The following is a 7979-nucleotide window of genomic DNA, read 5'->3' as shown; positions in this document are numbered from 1 at the left end:
TTCTTTTTTTTTTTCCATTTTTTGGTAGGGGGAAGGTCAGGGCAATTGGGGTTAAGTGACTTGCCCAAGGTCAAATGGCTACTAGGCATTATCTGAGGCTGCATTTGAACTCAGGTTCTCCTGAATCCAGGGCCTGTGATCTATTCACTGAGTCAGCTAGCCTCCCTCATTTCTTTATTCTGAGGAAATTTCTGAAAATTGATTATTTTTCACTTATTCACTATATCTAAGATTTGTCAGACAATCTTTTATCATCACAAAGTTTACTAGAATTTTCCATTTTGAGGAATAGCTATAAAATAATTGAGTAGGTAATCCAGGAATAATACTAAACATACAAAGGTGTAGTATTATTGCAACTTAAAATATTATATTTGTTCACATTTCTCAGTTCTAGAGGAAAAAACTATTGAGTGGCCAGAGGAAGTAGGACCATAATAGAAGACATAATTTGCATTAGGAATCCCTGATTTCAAGTGCTCTCTTTGAAAAGTCACTTAAATTCTGCAATTGTCAAAGATTCTTAATTAAAAAAGAGGGTGCCTACCTAAGTTAATGGAGTCATTTGCCACGGAGATACCTATGCAGAATCACTCCCCAAAAGTCAATCCTATATTACAAATGTAATTACTGAAATCTTGTGAGATGTAAAGATCACTATGTAAGATCCCACACATTAGTGAGCTTATATTTGAGTCATTAGAATAAGTATTCAGAATAATACAGACAATAGATATTAAAATTCAGGTATTGCCTCAACTATGGAAATTCTGAAAACTCCCTGCCCTAATAAAACTTGAGAAAATAAATGAGTAAGTATTTAATAAGTCTCCATAATTGAATTTTTTTTATTTTTAGTTTTCAATATTCATTTCCACAAGGTTTTAGTTACAAATTTTGTGCCCGTCTTTCCCCTACCCAGCACTCCAAAATAGTGATTTTGTGGAATACCACTTCCCTCAATATGCTCTCTCTTATATTCTCCTCCATTGCCCCCTGACTTTCTAGTAAGGCAAGATGGATTTCTATACCACACTGCTTTATATCTTATTTCTCAGGTACATGTAAACATAGAGGTAGTAGTACTAGTAGTAGTATTAGTGGTAGTAAAATTAGTAATGATGATGATAATAACAATATTTTTTAGTATTTGATGTAAAAACTTTTATATACACACACATGCATTTATATTCCCTTCAAATATTCTCATGCTGAGAAAAGTTTCATACGTTACAATTATCATTTTTCCACATAGGAATGTAAATAGTTCAACTTTGATAAGTTCCTTATAGTTTCTTTTCCCTGTTTACCTCCTCATGCTTCTTGTATCTGAATGTCACATTTTCTATAAAACTCTGTTTTTCTTTTCGTTAAGAATGTTTGAAAGTCCTCTGTTCCACTGAATGAACATATTTTCCCCTGAAATATTATACTCAGTTTTTCTGGGTAGGTGATTATTTGTTTTAGTCTTGGTTTCTTTCACCTTCAGAATATCATAGTCCATGCCCTTTGATACCTTAATGTAGAAGCTGTCAGATCCTGTGTTATCCTGAATATGTTTCCACAACAGTAAAATAGTTCCTTTCTGGCTGTTTATAATATTTTTTTCCTTGACCAGGAAACTCTGAAAGTTGGCAAAAATTTCCCTAGGAGTTTTCCTTCTGGGATCTTTTTCAAGAGGTGACAAGTGAATTATTTCAATTTCTATTTTGCCCTGTGGTTCTAAAATATCAAACAAGTTTCCTTGATAATTTCTTGCAGGATGATTTCCAGGTTCTCTTTTGTATCATGGCTTTTTGGTAGTCCAGTCATTTTAAAGTTATTTCTCCTGTATATATTTTCAGGTCAGTGGTTTTTCCCATAAGATTTTATCATTTGGTTGGCTCTGTTTAATAGCATGTTTGTTTCTCATGTAGTCATTAGCTTCCATTTCTTCCAATCTAATTCTGAAGGAATGATTGTCTTCAGTGAGCTTTTGATACTCCTTTTTCATCTGGCAAATTCAATTTTTATGGCATCCTTTTCTTCATTAGCTTTTTGGACATCATTTTCATTTGAGTTAGTTTATTTTTTAAGGTTTTCTTTTCTTCAGTCAGGTTGTTGACTCATTTTTCACGATTTTCTTTCATCATTTTCATTTCTCTTCCAAATCTTTTTTTTTCCATTTCTCTTACTTTATTTTCAAAATCCCTCTTGAGCTCCTCCATTGCCTGTAACCAGTTTATATTTCTCTTGGAAGCTTTTGAGTCAGGAGTTATTTCTTCATTGTCTTCCTACTGTTATATGTTTTGATACTTTTTGTCCCCCCAAAAGGAATCTAAGGTTTGATTACTCTGCTTGTTTTACTGCCTCTGCTTGCTCATATTGTCAGTCAATTACTTAACTTTTGAGCTCTTTGTCTTGATAGAACTCTGCTTCCAGAGAGGCGAGCTTTGTCCCAAAACATCACTCCTTTCGGCTCCAGGCCTGCAGATCATAGGAGGACCAAGTGGCCAAATAAAAGGTATTTTCCATAATCTATCTGCTGATGCTAATGCAGGATTCTCTTGCTTTTCCCTTCTTGGATCTTGGTCACAGACTTGGGTAGTGATCCAGGGTTGAGGAGTACTGGTGTAGCAGACTTGGTGAGGCATTGGGGAGAAAGTCCTCTTCACAGTTCCCAGACAGATGCCTGGGGCAACAAAAAAGGCACTTTAAGAACACCTGTGCAAAACCCCATATATTTGGGATACAGCATTCTTAGCTCTAGAAGGAAAGAGCTCAAAAGTCAAGCAACTGGTTTTCAAAATGACCACACAGAACAAACACAATAAGATCATACAACACTTTTGGGGGGACAGTCAAAGGATTGAAATGTTGAATGAGAAGAAGACAAAAAGTAAAAACTTCTCCATCAAAAGCCTCCAGGAAACATATGAACTGGTCATAGGAGGAGTTCAGGACAGATTATGAAAATCACATAAGAGAAGTAGAGCAAAAATTATTAAGAGAAACGAGAATGGGGTGGCCAGGTAGCACAGTGAGTATAAGCACTGGCCCCAGAGTCGGGATGACCTGGGATCGAATCTGGTCTCAGATACTTAGCACCACACCCAGAAATAACTGGCAGTGTAACCTTGATCAAGTTACTTAACCCCGATTGTTTTAAAAAAAATAGAGAGAAAGCAAAATGAGAATGATGCAAGAAATTCATTTAAAAAAAGTCAACAGCCTGACTGAAGAAAATAACACCTTAAAAAAATAGACTAACTCAAATGGTAAAAGAAGCCCAAAAAGTCAAAGAGGAGAAAGATGTCTTAAAAAGAATAATTTTCCAGATGGAAAAGAATTTTTAAAAATTCACTGAGGATAATAATTCCTTCAAACTGACTTCATTGGAAAAACAATTGACCAAGAAAATAGATCTAGGAGAGAGAATTTAAAATTATTGGACTTATATGAAAGTCATGATCAAAAAACAAAAGAGGTTAGACATCATCTATCAATAAATTCTCAAGGAAAACTTCCCTGATATTCTAGAACCAGGGGGAAAATAGAAAGTTAAAGAATTCACCAATCACCTCTTGAAAAAGATCCCAAAACGATAATTCCTAGGAATTTTATAGCCAAATATCAGAGTTCCCAGGTCAAGGTGAAAATACTGCAGGCAATCAGGAAGAAACAATTTGAGTACTGTGGAAAAACAATCAGGATCACAAAAGATCTAGCAGCTTCTACATTAAGGGATCCAAGGGCTTGGAATATGATACTTCAGAGGAGAAAGGGGCTAGGATTAAAACAAAGAATCATCAATTCAGAAAAAAAAAACTGAACGTAATACTTCAGGGGAAAATATGAACATTCAATGGAATAGAGGATGTTCATGCATTCTTAAAGAAAAGACCAAAGTTGAACCAAAAATTTGACTTTCAAATTCAAGAAGCAAGATAGTAATGAGAAAGTAAACAGGAAAAATAAATCATAAGGAAGGTATTAAAGATGAACTATTTATATTCCAGAGAATTTTCTCAGTATTAGTATAGTTGAAGGTAACACACATACACATATATGTGTGTTTGTGTGTGTGTGTGTGTGAGAGAGAGAGAGAGAGAGAGAGAGAGAAAATATGTATAATTAGATAGGATTAGTAGAATATGAAGGTATGGTATCTAATGAGTAAAATTGAGAGGTGACAAAGGAATTTATTGGGAGAAGGAGAATGGGAGAGATAGAATAAGGTAAAATATTCACATAAAAGAGGGAAAATAATACTCTTACAATGGAGGGGAAGAGCAGAAAGTCTAAAGGGAGTGAGTCAACCTCATTTTCATTGGATTTGGCTTAAGAAGGGAATAGCATACACACTTAATTGGGCATTATACCCTACAGGGAAGTAGGGGACAAGGAGATAAGACGGGGGATGATAGAAGAGGAAAACATATTGGGTTACAGGATAGATAGAAGCAAAAACTTTTGAAAAGGGAGAGGGTAAAAGGAGAAAATAGAATAAATGCAGGAATATGATGCAAAGAAATATAATTTGTCTAAATGATATAACTATTATTTAAATGTTTTGATTAATTACACATGTATAACCCATGTTGAATTGCTTGTCTTCTCAGTGGGAGTGGATGAGGAGGAAAGAAGGGAATCTGGAAATCAAAGTTTTAAAAACAAATGTTTAAATTTATTTTTACATGCAACTGGAAAATATTATACAGGCCATGGGGTATAGAAATCACTCTTGCCCTACAAAATTTTGAGCGGGGGATTAAGGGAGGACATAAGAGAGTACACATTGGGGGAAGGGGTATTTAGTGTGCTTGCTACCTTGGGGTGGGGTTGGGGAAGAGACAGGAAGAAAATTTGTACCTCAAAATCTTGTACAAATGAATGTTGAAAACTATGGAATAAAAACATTTATATAAAAAAAATAACATGTATCCTCTATCTATATTACTTGGCTAGATCCACATTTAAACATTGCCTGCAGATTGATGGTCTTACTGATGCTAAGACTTACCACACAGACATTGGTTCCCTGCCATTGGCTTAAGATACTTTCTTCCTTAACCCTCTTCTTTCTGTTAAATGAGGCAGAATTCTCTATCTTGCCATGAAAAGCCAATCTAGAGCACAGAATGTGACCAGGTTAACTTTAATAGATAAATCTTGGCTTGGGAGTTTGTTACGGGAATGGGAATCTGAAGATCTTCCCTGCCCCTTCACCCTTTGATAAGCTTAAGTGAATCTGAGAACCTTCCCTGATTAGGTCCCCTTAATAGGCTTAATGTGGTCAAATGGAGCCTGTGGTGGGAGGCTTGTTTTTCAGCAATGCCTACACCTTGTTACTTTGTGATTAGGCAGTGTGTCAAGAAGGCTGTTACATTCTCTGAGCCAGGAGAAGGTTACATATACCCTTATGTGAGGTTTGGTTTTGGGTTTTACTTTGGGAAGAGTTGTGTTTTTGACCAGAAGAAACTCTGGGCAGCCATTGAGGCCCCCGTCTTTGGAAACCCAGATAATGGTGCTTTCCTCTCTGGTAACTAAGTATGGATGAAATGGTCAGACAGCTGGAAGCCTGTCTGCTGATCTGTTTCTCTGTCTGCTTGTAAGCTCTGGATTCTCTGAAGTTTGGGGTGCTGACTTTTTTCTCATGAACTAGGTAAATGACTTATGTTTCACTAAAGCAAGATTTTTAACCCATTTTAAGTTGCTTTTCTTTAGAAAAGAAGACCTAGTAACCTGTGCTAGCAGCCATACTGGGTATGCGCAGATGCTTACTGTTATTGAGTCCCTTCCACTTTTCATGGTAGCTTGACTAGGTGTTATTTTTATTTTTTTTTAAATGAGAAAAAATAATGTTAAGGATGTGGAGTATCAGTTCCAATTTCAAACTATAGTTCAAACCAATAATCATCAAAATAATGTCTCTAAGAGGGAAAAAAAAATGTTTGACTAGTGTAATGTATCAGTTATATAAAACATATAAGCAAATGAAGCTACTAATATTTTTGATAAGCACAAAGATACTAGATTTTGGGGTAAGCACTTATTATTTGCCAAATATTGCTGTGAAAAATAAAGAGCATATTAGCAGAAACCAGACATAGACCAACATCTGATATCGTGTATCAAAATGTAGTCAAAATGGATAAATGATGGAGAAATAATGGGCGAAATTTTAAGTAAATTAAGGGAGCATGGGAATATGAACATGTCAGATCTTTGGATATGAAAAGTTTATGGAAAAATAATAGAAAAAATTATCATGGGAAGCAAAATGCATAATTTTATTTTACATAAAATGAAACAAAAACAACCATTGCACAAATAAAATTAATGCAACCAAAAATTGGAAAACAGGAAAGTGGAAAAAAATTATTGTACCTTTTTCTGGTTTCTCATTTCTCAAATATATGAGAAATGGAGACAAATTTACATAAGTAAGAATAATTCCCTGGGTGAAATGATCAAAGGATTTGTAGGGAGTATTCAGAAGTCACATGAGAAAACACTTGATTTAAAAAAAAATTGTTTATTTACTTTTAGTTTACATCATTCAGTTCCACAATCCCTTGATGGACAGGGCAATTTGAGCTCAAAGCCCTTTCTGTCCCATGGAATTCAAGAATTGTCTTGGGGCCTCTTGGTTCCAAGTCCACTCTGTACTTGCTGGAGATTAGGAAATACGGAGGTCCACAGTCTAGTTGCCTGCTCACAAGAACGTTTCCTATAAGCCCACTTGCTTGTTGAGCAGCAGCTGTCGTGACTGGTTCAGCACCCCTCCATTGGTTCACCCTCTCCATGCAAGAGGGGATCACGCTTGCATCATGCTCTATTTTAACCATTTAGGAGCTAGTTTCTTTCCTAAGATGGCATGTCATTTTGGAATAAACTACATCTCATCTCTGGTCTCTCCATTCCTTCTTGAGAACACAACTTAAGGCTGGCCCTTAGATTAAAAAGGTTAGTGGCTGCTTACACCTTAAGTTTCAAATTTTCTCCTCCTCCTCCTCCTCCTCCCCCTATGGTGGCATGCACTCAAACATGGTATCTACACATACCTCACCTTAAACATTAGTCAGGTTGTAAAGAAGGATTACAACCAAAGGAGGGAACAATAGGAAATATGAAACAAAGCAAAACAAGACAAAGAAAGAGAACAAGTTTTTTGCTTCAATCTGCATTCACACTCTATAGTTCTTTCTCTGGAGGTGGATATCTCTTTTCATCATGCATCCTTGGGAATTGTCTTATAACACTACATTTCTGAGAGGAGTTCAGTCTATCAAGGTTAGTTGTCACACATATGTTGTGGTTGTAATTGTGTACAAATTACTCCTGATTCTGCTCTTCTCACTCCATGTCAGTTTATATGTGTCTCTCCAGGTTATTAAGAAGTCTCTCTGCTCCTCTTTTCTTATAACATGATAGTACTCCATTAAATTCATATACCACAACTTCTTCATCCATTCCCCAATTAATGGGCATCCACTTTGATTTCTAATTCTTTGACACCAAAAAAAGAGCTGCTATAAATATTTTTGTACATATGGGTCTTCCTCCCACTTCTCTGATCTCTTTGGGATACAACCTTAGAAGTGGTATTGCTGGGTGAGAAAATACTTCAAATCAGGGCTTCTAAAACTTTTTCCATTCAAGACCCCTTTGAAAGAAAGAAATTTTTATGTGGCCACAAGTATATGGCTAAATAATATAGGAGTACAAATCAAATATTCATTGATAAAAATTCATGAATAAATTTATTTTAAAACTATTGTTTGATATACAAATAATTTTACCACTTATTAAAAATGAAAGCAAATTTTCATACTAATGAGATGGATGAGCTTTTTATTTTTACAAAATATAATTAAATCTTGCAGAATAATTGATACTATTGGGTATAGATCATTTCCAACATTTTTCAGAGTTGATTGATATTTTGATTTTTTAATAATCAATTCTGAGAATGACTCTCTGCATAGATACTTAGT

The sequence above is a fragment of the Petaurus breviceps genome, unplaced genomic scaffold (genome assembly GCF_028583685.1).
Source record: "Petaurus breviceps papuanus isolate PSGF00001 unplaced genomic scaffold, PetGlider_PUasm1.0 90849, whole genome shotgun sequence".
Classification (NCBI taxonomy): domain Eukaryota; kingdom Metazoa; phylum Chordata; class Mammalia; order Diprotodontia; family Petauridae; genus Petaurus; species Petaurus breviceps.
The sequence above is the reverse complement of the archived record's forward strand: the minus strand, read 5'-3'. Positions refer to the sequence as shown.